Here is a 16005-nt window from a genome sequence, read left to right on the forward strand (position 1 = left end):
CGAAGCCGCCAGTACGCCTGCGCCGCCCTGCCCCCGCCTGACTTCGGGTAGCTGGGCTTCAGCGCCTAAGGGGAAGGGGGAGGGGGCGGGGCGTCCGGGTTCGACTCGTCGCCTCGCATTGCGTCGCGTTGCGCCGCGTCACGTCACGTGCCGGCGCGCGGCGACGTGGCGGCCATCTTGTGTTGTCGGGGCTGAGGGCTGACTGGGACTCCGAGAGACTCTCCGTCCGGGACCGCAGGTAACCGGCGCCCGATCTCCCCGCCGCCCGGGGCCCCGCCGGGCGACCCTCGCCGCAGCCTCCCGGAGCCTGGGGCCCGGGTCCGCGCCCGCCTTGCCTTTACTGCCCCCGCCGCCACCGGGCCCGCGCCCAGGCCGTCCCAGCAGCCCCGGGCTCGCCTCGGGCTGGCGGCCGAGGGACACGTCAGGCGCCCGGGGCCGCCCCGGCGGCCTCCGCCCGAGCGCTGCCCGCTGCCGCCCGCCCGCCCGGCCCGCCAGGAGCTGGCCTGTGCCGGGGCCCACAGCCGGGCCGGGGCGGTCCGGCCCTGGGAGGGAGCCCCGCCCGGCGCTTTGGCCGCGGGGGGTGGGTGGGGAAACTGAGGCCAGCGGAGGGGCCGGCGCTGGCCCAAGGTCACTCTGCCGTGGGGCGGGAGCCGCGCGAGGCCGCCCCGCGACTAGTCCCTTCTTCCCTCCGAGGGGGAAACTGAGGCCCGGGTCCGTTGGCGCTCCCCCCAGAGTCAGGCAGGGGTCCGGGGCTCCCATTGGCCGGCGTCTCCGGGGCGCTGTCCAGCCGCGGCCCCGCTCGCCCCCCCAGTCTTCCGACTGGCGACCCCCATTTTACAGATGGGGATACCGAGGCGGGCAGAGGCATTGAGTGATTGGTCCAGGGTCACCCAGTTCGTGAGTGTCTGAGCCGGACTTGAACTCGGGGTTTCTCCACTCGGCCCCCGGACCACCGGCTGCCTCTAGTCCAAGGTCACTCAGGCATTGGTGAGCCCCGGAGGACCCGAGTCCTGGGAGGTTGGCTGCCGGATCCAGGGCCGCCGATCTGGGCCCTATCAGGTAGTGCGGCCGGATTCGCATCCAGCACCCTCGGCTCCTGCGCCCTGCGTCCCCGAGGGCTCCCAGCCAGGGCCCCGGGGGAACTTACCCCAGCCCACGGAGGCCAGTGTCCCTTTAGCTGGTGAGGAAACTGAGGCCCCGGAGGCGCAGGGACCTGGGGGAGCGCCGCCCCAGCTGGCAGAGGGGCACGTGGGCAGCGGCCCCGGTGCCCGGAGAGGAGCCTTCCCTGAGCCGCCGCACTAGTCTCCCGTAGTTTGGCAGCCGCAATTCCGTCCCGGAAGGAGTTTCCCTGGGATCCTGCCACTTGTGCGTTCTGAAACCTCCCGGGAAGCGCCCGGGAACGGACCCCGAAGGGCCGCACTCCCCGGGCCCGGGGGTCAGAATCTGTGGAACTCTTCTTTTCGGTGGCGGCCCCCGCCCTCCCCAAGCCAGATGGCAGGTGCATCGATGGCCACTTTTGACTTAATAACCCGGAGAAGAGCGCTCCGTCACGGGTGGAGCAGTCCTTTGAAAACATCTCCTTTTTCAAAAATCTTTTTTCAATCTTCCCTCATTTTTACAATTCATTCCGGGCATCATTACTTTCTGCACTATTTCCCCATTCTGTAAGATCACAAATAATTCCTCTTACTCATTGACATTTTTATGTGTTTCTAGCAGTTACTGTAGCAGCTTGCAGAGTGGACAAACTGGTATAGAAACTTGGCTGTTGCATCAGGAGTTTCTCATCAGACCTGACACCAGGAAACAATTTCAAAGTGGGATGTACTTGGAAAATTGACATGATTCCACTGACTTTGAATTCTGAGAGTTGTGTTCGCAAATGTATCAGGGTTACTAGAAATAAGAGTTCCACATCATTTTGGCAGTTGATGTTTTTTTCAATTTGGAAATAATTACCTATTTTTAAGAGTTGAGTTTTGGAAAGCCACTGGATGTATTTGTACAAATGTGGAAAGTTGTTCATGTATTGTATAGCCAGGTATGTATTGACTGTTGTGGAAGCTGTCTAGGGAGAACGGGAGGGTGAAGGAACATACGGAAGTAAGTGGAAGCTCAGCACTCTATCCCTCTCCTTTTCAATGTGAAACTTAGATCCTCTCTCTATGACTTCTTTTGTTGGGGGAGGAAGGAAGGGTTCTCTCTATTTAAACTCACCCTCCCTTTCCCCAGTGTCCTTTTACTGGGCTGTCTACTTTTAGGTAGATGGATTTGTTTGACTATCAACATTTTTTATTGGGGAAAAACCTAAGAATGCTTATTAAATTCTGGTAGCACATCAAAAAAAAAAAATTGGTGTGAACTGGTTTGGCAGACTCTTTGAAGCTACCTGGCCTCCAATAAAAAGTACCTTTAATGAGACAGATGCCATAGTGTTACTGGCATTTTTCAAGAATAACCATTTAATGAAGGAACCTTTTTGAGGGGGTGTATTGGGAAGAAGATTCACTAGTAATTCTACAGTTCAAAATATCAATTATATTGAAAATGTGAAGCATTTAGTGGGTATCTTTTGACTTGCAAAATTATATACTTAATGAATATAGCCCGAAAATCTTCTGTTGTTTATTCTAGTTGGCTGCATTTCAGCACATGTAGCCTTTCTTGAGTTGGTAAAAAAAATTGCTCTTTACCATATTTTTTTATGAAATCTTTTAAAGATTTTAGGGATTTTTTCAGCTGATTTGGCTGCCTTTATGTGAATGTAGGCTTTCATGTTATTGGTTGGTGTTAAAAATAGTATTCTGTTCCTCATGATAGATTTAGAATCCTTGATTTAAAGTACAAATACTTTATTTTTATTCATGTATTAGAATTCATTCATTTATTTCTCTTTTGTCATATCATTTCCATTACCTAAATCAAAATAATTGTCTCGCTTTAGAAGCTTGCAAAGATTGGGGATATTTGTGCATCATGCAGGTGGGAGAGCTTCTTGGATGAAAGATACTAGCAAAAGCATTAATGATTTCGGAAAGATCCCTTGTTTACTTGATAAATATGACTTTGTTGTAATTCCAATATATACAGATTTTCCTCCCTCCCCCATGGTCTTTTGACCTTTTTTTTTTCTTTCTTTTACTTAGATAATTGTAAACTGTTTTTATACATTGTTATTGAAAGATATCTCTTGACAGTAATTAGCTTGGCGGAAAAGATCTGTATCATTTCCACATTGTTTATCCTTGTTTTTAAGTATCTGACATGGTGATTAGATACTTAATGCTTTCTTTTTTGTTTCTCTGTGGTTAATTATAGGACTATTACTCTTAGGCTGAAACTAGACAGTAAACCAAGGTCTTTTTGAAGCCAGTTTAGTGCCCAGTTCTTTCTCCTTTAACATTCTGGATTTTTTTTTTCCCTTTTGCAATCTGGATTGGTTTAACATTCTTATGTATTGGTATTCAGGCATTTCTCATGAATACTTTGGTTCTAAGACACACAATCTGTTGTTCAAGTTTTAAATCAAAATTGCTGATGAATAACTCCTTTTTATTTACAGACAGAGACTAATAAATAGTGTAGGGTACTCTGAGTTATAGAAATGATTTCAGGAAATAGATATTCTTCTATTTCTATACATATATATATTCTATATATTCAAGTCACTCATCCTTAGAGATAAATGTCTCTTACTTTGTGGGTTCTAGGAATAGGGATAGCCCTTTAGGGCAGCCTACTGAAAATGGTTAAGATTTATTTTAGGCAACCTGAAGTTTTTTTAGTTGTACTCACATTAACCAGTGCTACTTTCACTCCATCTTCTTTTCTTATTTCCCAGTGAATTCAAGAAGCATTTATTATCTCCTGGTTGTTTAGTTGATTAATTGTGTTTGACTCTTTGTGATCCCATTTAGGGTTTTCTGGGCAAAGATACTGGAGTGTTTTGCCATTTCCTTCCCTAGCTCATTTTACAGATGAGAAAACTGAGACAAACTGTTAAGTTATCCAAGGTCACACACTTAGTAAGTATCTGAGGCTGGATTTGAATTCAGGTCTTCCTCACTTCAGGGCTGGCACTACCAACTCTGCCCTCTAGCTGGCCATTTATCTCCTGAGAATAAAAAAATTATGTAACAGAATGATTTCAACTAATACTAATTTTACATTTTCCATCTGTTAAAAGAAAGAATTGGATATGAGCTTTTAGAGTTGGTAGCAACATTGTCCAGTGTTTTTAATAGGAATTTTGTTGCCCAGATAGAGGGCACAGTGGACAAAGTGCTGGGCCTGGACACATCCTGTTGGGCACTGAATAGCCACCCACTCTAATAACTTCACCAAGAAAGCCCCGGATGGAGGCATGCAGAGTTGGACATGGCTGAAGTGACTGAACAATAACAAGTTTTCTTGTTATATTGTTGAATTGATTATGATCCCCATTACAACAGGTATGTTGTACAACGTACAACATAGTTACAACAAGTTGGCCTTTGTTAAGGAAGACCAGGCTTCAAGTTAAGCCTAGGACATGTGCTTGCTGGATGGGTGTGTAACTAGGAAAATTGTTTTGCCTGTTATTGCTTCAGGCAGGTTAACTCTCTAAGATAAATTTGTTAAGGGAATTCCTCTCTGTAACAGTTGTGTCAAAACACATTTAATTGTTAGGTAGGGATAGCTGGATGGCACTGGGGTTAGATTGAATAAGAGTGCCAGGCCTGAAAGGCAGGAACACTTACCTTTCCGAATTCAAACCCTGTCTCAGACATGGACTAGCTGTGTGATCCTGGGCAAGTCATTTCACTCTGTTTGCTCATCTTGTCAAATGAGCTGGAGAAAGAAATGGCAAAACACTGCCAAGAAAACCTTAAATGGGATCATAAAGAATCAGACATGACTGAACAACAACAACAACAACAACATTGTTAGGTATTTTCTAAAAGCATAGAAAACAACATCAAAATATTCTTTGAACAAAACCTGAACTGGAATATTGAGTCTTTCATTTTGAGATCTGATTATTAGAATCTTTTTTTTTTCCCCGAGAATTCAGAATGCTTTTCCATAGCTAACTTTTTTTTTTTTTTTACAACTTTGTTTTCATGAGGTTGGAGGAGATATTGACTTCAAGAAAAACAGTAGGGAAACTGAGTAAATGTGTAATGTGGAGATTAGAACACTAGAGCCACTCTGAGTACTTTTGCTAGGTTTGTATGTAAGTCACCTGTATTTCATTCAGTAAATACTTAAAAATTAATTATTCTGTCAGTGTTACACGGTGGTTCATCTAGTTGGTAGTTTACATGTCAGAATCAGACCCTCTGGGTTTTGTTTGTTTTGTTTTTGTCTTTGGTTCCGCCACTTTGTTAGCTTGCCATTGGTCAAGTGATTGAAAAATTTGGTACTTCAGTAGATTATATGGAATAGTAGAAGGAGCATAACATGACTCTGGAAGCAGGAAACTTGAGTTTTGATCATAGTTGTGACATTTAGTAATGATGGGTCCATCAACAAGTGAGTTTACCTTACTATTCTTTGGTTTTCTCATCTGTAGATTGGGGGAAAACACTTTTGTTGCTGGCCTTAAAGGATTGTGGACCAAAAAAAAAACAAAACTGTAATCCTTAAAGTATTATTATTAACTGCCATCAACAATCAAAATAAGGTGTTAATGAGTTGGGTTTTGGATATCTGAATGCTGCCTGTGTAAAAGCTGAATTCCCCCCCCCACACACACACACCTCCCCCGTCTTTGTTTCCTTCCTTAGAAAATAGAGTATACTCAATACAGTTTAACCTTTCTTGATGGCTCAAAATTATTATGATTTTTTTTCATCATGTTTTTTGTTATAGATTATGAACTAGTAATTTTTTTGTCACTTAAAAATATTTGAGATGACACAGTGCTATTGTTTATGTGGTTATTCCTATTGATATTTACCATATTAAAAATTAAAATATTAATACTGTAAAAGTAGTTTTAACCTTGTAGACATCCTGAAAAGGTCTCAGGGACACCTGAATCCTTAGACTTTGAGAAGTGCTGTTCTCGATGGTTATGATCATCATAATAATTAGAACAGGTTCTTTAGTACTTTACAATTTGCAGAATACTTTGCCGATATGTCATTTAATCTTCACAATGACTCTGGGAGACAGGAGCTATTTTCATCTTACACATGAGCAAACCAAGGCAGACAGGTTAAGTGACCTGGGGTGGAGAGTAGATAAAAGTACTGGGCCTGGAGTCAGGAAGACTTAAGTTCAAATTCAGCTTCAGACATTTCATAGTTGGGTGACCCTGGGCAAATCACTTAAACTGTCTGCCTCAGTTTCTTCTACTGTAAAATGGGATTAATAGCACCAATCTTCCAGGGTTGTTGTGTGGATCAAATGAGGCAGTAAGTATAACAGATTAACATAATATCTGGCACATAGTAAGTGCTATGTAAATGTTAGTTATTTTAACTATTATTGCTCAGGGTCACATAACTAACTGGTACATATCTGAGAGATTTGATTTGAGGTTTTCTTGACTCAAGGTACAGTGCTTTATAAAACCACCTACTTAGTTGCCTTCAGTGATGATGTACAATATTTTGTTTTTGTTGAATAATTACAAGATATGCATATGCTTTCCTGAATTAGTCTCTTATATTAACTTGTTTAAATTAAATAAAATGGAGGATTATATGTTCTAGACATTCTGACTACCTTTCTGTAGAAGGATTAAATCAAAAGTTGAAAGCAACCTTCTCTAACTTGTTCCGTTGTTCCGTTTAAATTATTTTCACTTTTTATCCTTTGAGATTTATAATTTTCAAAATAACTTATTAGTTCAGCATTCAAATATATTTCTTCCTGGTCAGCTTCATCAGTCTTTCAGACTTTAAGGTTATTGGTACTAATGATAACTAAAAACTGATTGTAGTTTTGCTACTAAGAAAGTAAATATGATTACTTCTCTGGCAATTTACTTATAGATTTACAGGAGTTATGTTTTTGTGTACTGGGACCTTGTATCTGAGCTTTGTTTGTCAACAATAATGTTTTTGTATTTATAATAGAGGAATCATTACATCATGAAGTTTTAGGCTATATGATGATTTAACTTCTTGAAGAATGGAGAAGCAAAAAACAAGCCCTGCTTTCTGATGATTGTTTCAACATTTATTAAATGCCTACTGTGTGCTAGCACCTGCCTGGTCTCAGGATACAAAGAGAGCCAAAAACAAGTAGCTCTGCCCTCAGGGACGTCACTGTCTGAGGGGGAAGAGGCCATTAAACAGCCACAGACAGACCAGATGCACTCTGGGTAAGTCAGGAGGGCCATCCTCTAGGGGACCCGTGACCTCACAGAAGATGGCTTAACCGGATCGCATTGAGGGAAAGTTGCCTCTCCTTGAGTCACTCGAGTCTAATGATGAGATGGTTCTCGTCCACCTGTTCTGTGGGGGGAGTCTTCACATCTTGGGGTAGACACCCCCATCATTGCCAGGTCCATTACCTGTGACATTGTTTAGCCCTTCTGCTTGAGGCGGTTTTGCCTGGATGACAACTCTATATGCTGCAGCTTCTTGTTGAGGAGTCAAGTGACCCCAGAGGCGGACTGATGAGCAGCCCTCCCCCCTGGGGGCAGACAAGCAACTCTCCCCACGCAGCCCCCCTCCCAGGCAGACGAGCAGCTCTCCTCCCAGAGGTGCTGGTGTTCTCTGTGTCCTGTACACCTCACCCTTCTCTGTGTCCTATACACCTCACCCGTTCTTAGAGGGAAGGCACTGAGGTTAAGGAGGACTGGGACAGGCTTCTTGCAGAAGTGACAGACCCTGAGAGGGAGAGAATTCCAGGCATGTGGGATTATCAGAAGAAAACCTGGATTCAGAAGATGGAAGGTGTTCTGTGTTTGTGCCAACTTGAGGGGCCATTGTCACTGGGTCACCTCGTATTGGTGAAGGAAAGTGAGCTATAAGAAGACTTGAAAGTGAGGAGGGGGCCAGGTTGTGAGAGTTTTTGAAGACCAAACAAAGGATCCCTTGTGCTGAAAGTAATAGGGAGCCACTGTTTATTGAGGAAGATGTGTGGGTGGGTGGGTAGGTAGGTAATGTGGTCATTTTGAGAACCGAGGTGGGTTGGAGTAGGGAGAAACTTGGAGCAGAGGAGCAAGTTGCAAATATGAGGTGTTGAGAGTCTACCCAGTCTGAGAAGTAAAGGGGACACTGGGGGAAAAATGTTAGAGAGGGAATGACAGCACTCAGCCACTGATTTAATGTGGTGACTGGGAGGGTGATGGCACCTTCCGCAATAATAGAAAAGGAAAGGAAAGGAAAGGGTGGAGTTCAGAGGGAAAGATAAAATGAATTCTATTATGAACATGTTTCATTTAAGATATCTGTGGCACTGGTATTCCAGATGGGTAAAAAGCAGTAGAAGTTGCAAGACTGGAAGATGGGAGGAAGGCTAAGGTGGACTAAGAGTTCTAAAAATTGTCTGTTGAATTGTTCATTGAAGCCATGGGATCTGAGATGAGGTCAGGAAAAGAAATATTAAAGGAGTGGAAGAGGGTCTGGGACAGAGTCTTGAGGAATATTCGCTTTTTTTTGTTTGTTTGTTTACTAGGTATGTTGTGAATGCAGATCCCACAAAGGAGACAGAGAAGGTCCGATAGTCAGGAGAAGAACCAGGGCAGAACAATTTTACAAAAACCTAGAAGAAAGAGAATGTCCTGGGAAGGAGGATGATAGGCTGTGCCCCAGGCTGCAGAGAGGCCAAGAAGGATGAGGTATTAGATTTGACAAGTAAGAGATCATTAGTAATTGGAGGGAACAGTCACAGTTAAATGGTGTGGTTGAAAGTTGGTTTACAAAGAGTTAAAGAGATGGTGAGAGGAAGTGGAGACACATATGGCTTTCTCATGGAATTTAGCCACAAAAGGAAAAAGAGTTGGCAGATGATAGATAACGGGGGAGATGGAGGAGGATATTTTGAGGATGGTGGAGACAGAAGTATATTTGTAGGCAGAAAGGAAGCAACCAGTAAGGCAGGGAGTAAGTGAAGGTGTGTCAGAGTTAAGATGAGAGGGGACAGTCTGCAGAAGACAGGATGGAATTATGTGCACCCCTCCAGGGTTGGCCACCTAACTGTGTGAGATAAGGGTGGGAGAAGAGCTCTGGGGAAGGGCCTCTTTTTGTGTGTGTGTGTGTGTGTGTGTGTGTGTGTGTGTTTTTCTTAGTAATCTGTGAGACAAGGTTCTCAGTGAAGAGAGTATGGGGTGTGGAGAGTGTGGAGTAGCTGTTGGAACAGTAAGGAAGGATGAAAAAGTTTGGAAAAACCATTGTGGAGAGTGGAAAAGTGAATGGATTCAGAAGGTAGGATTTGCATTGCCATGTTGAGAACCTATTTGAGATTATATAACAGAAACTTGTAGTGGACACAGTCGATAAGTAATTCATGATTTTCTCCAGCTTCATTCAAGAGCATGTAAGAGGGATTGAAACCCTTGCCTAGTGGGAATAATCCAAGACTGGGGTATAGGATGAAGGGCCCCAGGATTCAAGTGGACAATATAGACTTGAAGTGGTTCACTAAGGAGCCAGGATGAGAGGGGAAGAGAGTAGCTACTACAGGGATGATAGCTTGGAATGAAGAAGAGATCAAAGGATTGAAGGTCGTGGTGAGAAAGAAGAGCAGGGTTTCCAGGATAAAAGGAGAGGTGGAATACCATTTGTTCCTCAGGTAATAAATTAGACTTTATCTTGATCAAAATTTTGATTGGGTAGGAGATAGGGATTGAGGAAGGGAGCTTACTGAATGATGATGGTATATTGAAAGACTAGAAATGGCAGTGGGGAGCAAGGAGGAGTCCATCTCCCCCACCAGGATGGGAGGAGTCAAAATACATTCATTGCTGGAAAAGGGTAGTCAGAAAGTTGTCATCAGGTGAACCCACAGTAAGTGCAAGAAGGATGAAGGAAGAAAGGAAACGATCAAGATAAAGTCTAGTTTATTACCTGTGGAACAAACTGGTATTCCACAGAACAGATCGGGAAGAGTCAGGTAGCTATGAAGTGGAAAGTTGGGTTGAAATGAATGGGGGGAGGGGCAAGGAAAGGGTCATTGGTAAGGACAGCTTTGCACTTGGCTGAGATGACTGAGATAGAATGATTATAACTACAGCTGGGTGCATCCTCAAGTAAGGTTGTCCCAAGGCTGGCAAGTGTGAGGGGAGAAGGGAGGGCAATGAGAAGAGGGGAAAGTTTGTGTGGGGAGGAGGTGAGAAGCCAGGTACATCTTGAGAAGGTATATTTGGTGGATGTTGGAAGGGCCTGCAAGACAGGTACTGAGGAGGAATAGGAAAGTAAGTTTGGTGATTCAATACCAATTGCATAACTTTTTTTTTTCTTGCTTTGCTTTTTTAATATAAGGCTGGTTAAGTAGCTGGGGTGAAATTGAGGAATTTTTTATAAAAATGGTAATAAATCCCATGATAAATCCAGAGTCAGGCTTTGAATGCAGCATCAGTAAAAAAAAAATTAATTTTTTTTAGCCAGTGACTTTTACAAGGACATTTCAGAACTAAGACCATCTTGAAGTAGATTATTTTCGAGGCAGCAGTTTCATAGAGAAGTTCAGCATTGAAAGAGTCCTTAAGTCTAACTGATAATTATAAGAATCCTCTTTAAAATATTTCAAGCCAAGTATTTATCAAGCCTTTCTTTGAAGATCTCCATTGATGTGGAACTAATCGCTTATCATGGCAGCTATTCTGCTTTTAAATAGCTTTAATTGATAGAACTTTCTCCTTACATGTGTGCTTCTCTGATTTTTATTGCTTCTAGTTGTGTCCTTTGGTGCCAAGCAGAGCAAGTTAAATAACATTTCTGCTTAACATTTCTTAACCTTTTAAATACATTTTCTTTTTCTGTGACCTCTTTAAGCAAAATATCCGGTTTCTTCAACTGAATCATGACATGATCCATGGTCCTCTCACCAGCTTCTTAAAATGTGGACAAAACTGAAGGCTTGCTAATTTTCTTTCAGCACTTCTATTGTCTCTTCCAACAATAGCCACAGTCACCCTAGTTCAGGATCTCATCATTTCTCAGGTGGACTATTGAAATGATCTGTTCTTTACTGTCCTCTACATTTGAGTCCCTTGTACTTTATTGCCAAACCCCAGCCTTGGATTATTAGCACTATCTGCTGTCTTTGCTCCAATTCATATGCTGCAGAAAAGAGCCAGAAACAATGATGATGACATCCTATTTATATCTCTTACATATTTCTGTTACATCATTTCAACTGGTCTCTCACTGAAGCAGTGCAATCCTTTGATACTTCCCCAATTCTTCTGTCACTATAGCATCTACTCCAAAATTTTTTATCCCTCTCTTGGCACTTCTCCACTCATTTCTCAGCTGAGGACCTGCCTTATGCTCCACTGAAACTGCTCCTTCTGCTCCCCTCTTTCTCATTAGAAGGCATCTTCTCCCAGAGTTCTTCCACCTCCATCTCACATGAAGAAATGACCCTTTTTGCCTAGACATACTCAATTATAGGCATCCTTATTTCATAGCATTCCCTCTTTATTCTTGCTATCTGTGTAATCTTCAGTCTCTCCCTATCTATGGACTGATTCTGTGCTACTTAGCAACATTCCTGCGTCTTCCTCCATTCTTAACCCTATCACGATATAATCTCATCCTATCTCTTGGCTCCTCTTTATGGTTAAACTTGTTGAAAAAGCTGACCAAAATTGGTTGCTCTTATTTCTCTTCTCTATTTTAAACCTTCTGTTTTCCCCACAGATTTCTAACAATCTGGCTTCTGACCATATCATTCCACTAAAATTGTTATTGCTAAAGTTAACATCGTTTAGGAACCAAATCTATTTAATGATTGTTTCTCTATTCTTGTCTTTGATCCCTCCATAGTCTTTGCTACTGTTGAATCTCTCCTCTCTTCTCTATCTCCTTTCTCCTCCCTTCTCCTCTAGATGATTCTCTTGTCTCCTAGTTTCCATGTTTGGCTAATCCTTCTAAGGCACCTTCAAACATGCCAACTGTGGGTGTTTTCAATGTTCTGTCCTGGTCTTTTTTTCCCTACATTATTGCATTTGGCAATTTCATCAACTCCCAAAGTTCAATTATCTTTATAAGAATATTCCCATTTTTAAAATACTCATCCCTGTTCTCCTGAGCTTTTCACTCTCATTATCAGCTGCTTCTTGGACATCTCCAACAGATTATCCTATATCCAGACATCATAGATAAAATCGAACTTGGATTCTCTCCCAAGTCTTCTCTCTCCTGAACTTCTCTGTTTCTCTTAAGGGCAACATTATTCTCCCGGTCACCTGGATTTGCCGTCTTGGTGTCATCCACTCTGTTACTTCACATCTCCCTCTGTTCTCTGGCTAGATCTTAGATTTAACTTTGCAACATGACTTCTTTTCACTCACATAGCTACCATCATGGTGTAAGCCCCCAGCCCCTTATCCGTGAATTTCTATTAACTTTCCTGCCTCAACTGTCTCTATATTCAGCTGCATTGATTTTACTAAAGCCTGAGTCTGTGTCTCTAAACCACTTAAGAAACTTCAGTGGCTCCTTATTGTTTTTAGGCTAATAAAACATAAACTCCCATTTGGGATTTAAAGCTCTTTCCAATCTGGTTCCAGTTTTATCTTTTGGGGAAGACGAAACATTATTCTACCTCACACATTCCACGTGACTTTATCTTTCCTCTACTTAGGAAATCCAGGGATTTTCTAATGTTTCTAGAATCACATACACATTTCAGCTCCTGTTTTGTTTTTTTAAGAATCTTGCTTCTTCAGCTACATTGTATGTACATACTTTTTCCTACCCTCTTCTGGAACCCAGCTAAATGAACTTTTGTTGCTGTCTTTCACTTTACATCGACTATCCTCTAGCCTAGAATGTCTTGCACATACACAAGCCCCTAGTAGAATTTCTCCCTTTCTTTAAGACTCAGCTTAGGTGTCTGGACTGCATGAATCCTTTTTTGATCTCTTCAGCTGCTTAGTGTCCTCCCTCTCAAACTTTCTCATATTCCACTACTTTGTATTTGTTCTCCTTATCTTTATTCTGTGTATGTGAATATTTTCTTATCTCTTTCATTAGAGAGTAAGACCCTTGCAGATTATATTTTGATCCCAAGTTCTTGTACCTAGAACATAGAAGATGCTTATGAAATGTGTTTCTCCCATGTCCCGCCTCATGCATTTGCACAGCCCTTGATTGCTGCACCTTGGATCTTCTAGGCTTTGGATCTTCAGGCTTTAGCTCCGGTGTCACCTCCTCCAGTGGGCCTAGCTAGAGTCTCCCTACTTATTTGTACCCATCTTGTGTTATTTATCAGTGAAGGATTCCTAGTAAGATGGAAGCTGCTTGAGGATCTAGAGTGGCTGCTCTCTTGTGTTTTCTCCTTCCATGTAGAGGCCAGTGCATGGCACTTTTTCTATTTGGCCTTTACAGATTAAACTATGGAAAAGTTCAGTGACTTTGACAAGGTCATTCAGTCAAGTGGCCCTTGTGAAAGGCAGAGCTTGGAACCAGATCTTTCCGACCACTAGGGCCTCTCTAGTTTTTAGTGCTTTTCATGCTCCTATCAATTGATTAGAATCAATGATTTGGGTGGGATGGATAATTTCTGGTTACTGCTTGTGGTCCTGCATGTTGTCAGTCCTGTTGCAGGGACCCTTGTCTCAGTTTTGCTGGTGGCTTCTAAGGACTATAAGAGAGTCTGCCTTTATTACATTATAGTGGCCAGTATTTCTGAGGAAGCCACATTCCTTGGAAGGTTTATGGAGGCTTTTATTCATTCATTCATTCATTCATTCATTTATTTTATTTTTGTTGTTTTTTAATGAGGCACTTTTTTTCCAAGGGAAATTTTTTAATAAATAAAGGATATCAATTTATCGGACTTCATTTTTCACCTGTTATGTGAAGTTGGACAGATCACAAGGGATCAGAGGACCCGCTAACAAATAATTATATTTATAATACAAAAGTTTATGTATATGAAGGTTTTTTCTTCTTTTTTGGGGGGGGAACTAAAGCTTTTTATTTTCAAAACATATGCATAGGGGCAGCTAGATAGTACAGCAGATAGAGTACAAGCTCTGAAGTCAGGAGGATCTGTGTTCAAATGTGGCTTCAGATACTTAATTCTTCCTAGCTGTGTGACCATAAGCAAATCACTTAACCCCAATTGCCTCAGCAGAAATAATAATAATAATAAAAATATGCATAGATCATTTTCAACAAATTTTTATGTGAACCCTGATATATAGGTATATGAAATAGGCATTTTGATATATTTACCAAATTTTTATTCCTAATAAGCCATAATTTTGTGACTCCTCCCCTTCTCCCCTCCGCGCCATATGGGATTTTGAACCACAGCTTAAAAATCTGGGCACAAGGGACCTTACCCAAGTCACCTTATTTTTCAAATGAATAGATTGATAGAAAATATGACTTAATTGATAACATTATAGTAACACCAGTGTTTTATAGATTGAAGAGTGTTAGTAAGTCACAGAATTGAAAAGAATTTTCAGCAGCTATCTAATTTAAATTGTAACCAAAAAAAGCCCACAGCAAATGGTTGTTAGGCCTCTTTAAAGTAGGGTGTGGGGATAGGAAGGTTGAAGGAAGCCCACTGTTTCCCAAGGCAGTTCTTCTTTTGGGCATTTTTTACTACTAATAGGAGATTTTCATATTACCAAAATAACATCCTATTATCAAGACCAAAGTGGCTTCTTCAGTACTTCGTTATCTCACTCTGATTTCTGCCTTCTAGGCCAAACAGAACAAATGGAAAGTGTGGCTCTCCAAGTTCAGCACCATCTCTTGATGTGGTCTGACCTAAGGCAGTGCAGAGACAGTTTGAGTCCTCCTAGAAAGCTGTAGCTGTAGCTACCCAGAATTGTAGCAGCAGTTTTAGCTGCCTCTGTCATATTGCTGACTCTTAGTTCTTTCGCAGTACCTTAAAATCTTCTTCTTTTTCAGACAGATTGCTGTCTAAATATGTCTCCTTATTTTATAATTATGTTGTTTGTTTTTTAATCTAAGTGTAAGACTAGATATTTATTCCTCTTGAATTGTATCTGTTTCTGTCCTGAGTTGTCTTCTCATTACTTTCTCACTTGGTGACTTAACTCCAATTGGTTCTATCATCTTTATGTAAACTGTTTCTCTCTCTCTCTCTCTCTCTCTCTCTCTCTCTCTCTCTCTCTCTCTCTCTCTCTCTCTCTCCTAAATGCCATCCCCCTATCATCAATTATCTATTGAACATTTTAAATTGATTGTCCATCTTAAACTCCAAATATCCAGCTAGAACTCAAACTTCACTTTTGCAGCCCATTCCTTCCTCCTCTAATATTTTCTGTTAAGGTTCTCATCATCCTTCTATTCTCCCAGATTCACAACTCTTTACTCATATCTCATCTCAAGTATTATGGATTCTACACCCCTATCATTCACATTTCATATTATTTCTCCCCTCGAATGGCCACCACCCTAATTCAAATTGCTTCCTAATTGATCTTTTTTGCCTCAAGTCTCCCTCCCCCCTTCATTCCATCTTTTATATAACTACCTGAGGTGAATTCCTGTTGCATTCATCTGACTACTTATTAAACTGCGGTGGTTCTCTATTACTTAATATAAATGTTTGGCATTTAAATATGCTTCCAAACTACTTTCCCATACTTATTCTATATTATTTCCTTTCATGTATTTTTTCTGTTCAGCCAAATTGACTCTTTTTGTTGCCCATTACACATGATATCTCAGCTCTCATCTATCTTTCTGGCTTTGCCTATCTGGTCGTGTTAATGCCTGGAAGATATTCTCTCTTTATATTTTACTTTGTACAGGCATACCTTGGAGATATTGCTGATTCAGTTCCAACCACAAGAAAGTAAATATAATAATAAATGGATTCACAGAAATTTTTGGTTTTCCAGTGCATATA

The 16005-nt window shown here is 41.8% G+C and overlaps 1 protein-coding gene across 2 annotated transcripts in view; it reads left to right on the forward strand.

Moving 5' to 3' along the window:
- The first annotated feature begins 134 nt into the window (after positions 1-134).
- The window catches only part of GIGYF2 (GRB10 interacting GYF protein 2), a 131883-nt gene continuing 116012 nt past the window's right edge, over positions 135-16005 (forward strand). For both annotated transcript variants that reach the window (XM_074264271.1, XM_074264272.1), the window contains exon 1: positions 135-238. The gene's annotated coding sequence lies outside the window, so the exon portion shown is untranslated. The remainder of the gene's footprint in view (positions 239-16005) is intronic.

The sequence above is a fragment of the Sminthopsis crassicaudata genome, chromosome 4 (genome assembly GCF_048593235.1).
Source record: "Sminthopsis crassicaudata isolate SCR6 chromosome 4, ASM4859323v1, whole genome shotgun sequence".
In the NCBI taxonomy this organism is placed as follows: domain Eukaryota; kingdom Metazoa; phylum Chordata; class Mammalia; order Dasyuromorphia; family Dasyuridae; genus Sminthopsis; species Sminthopsis crassicaudata.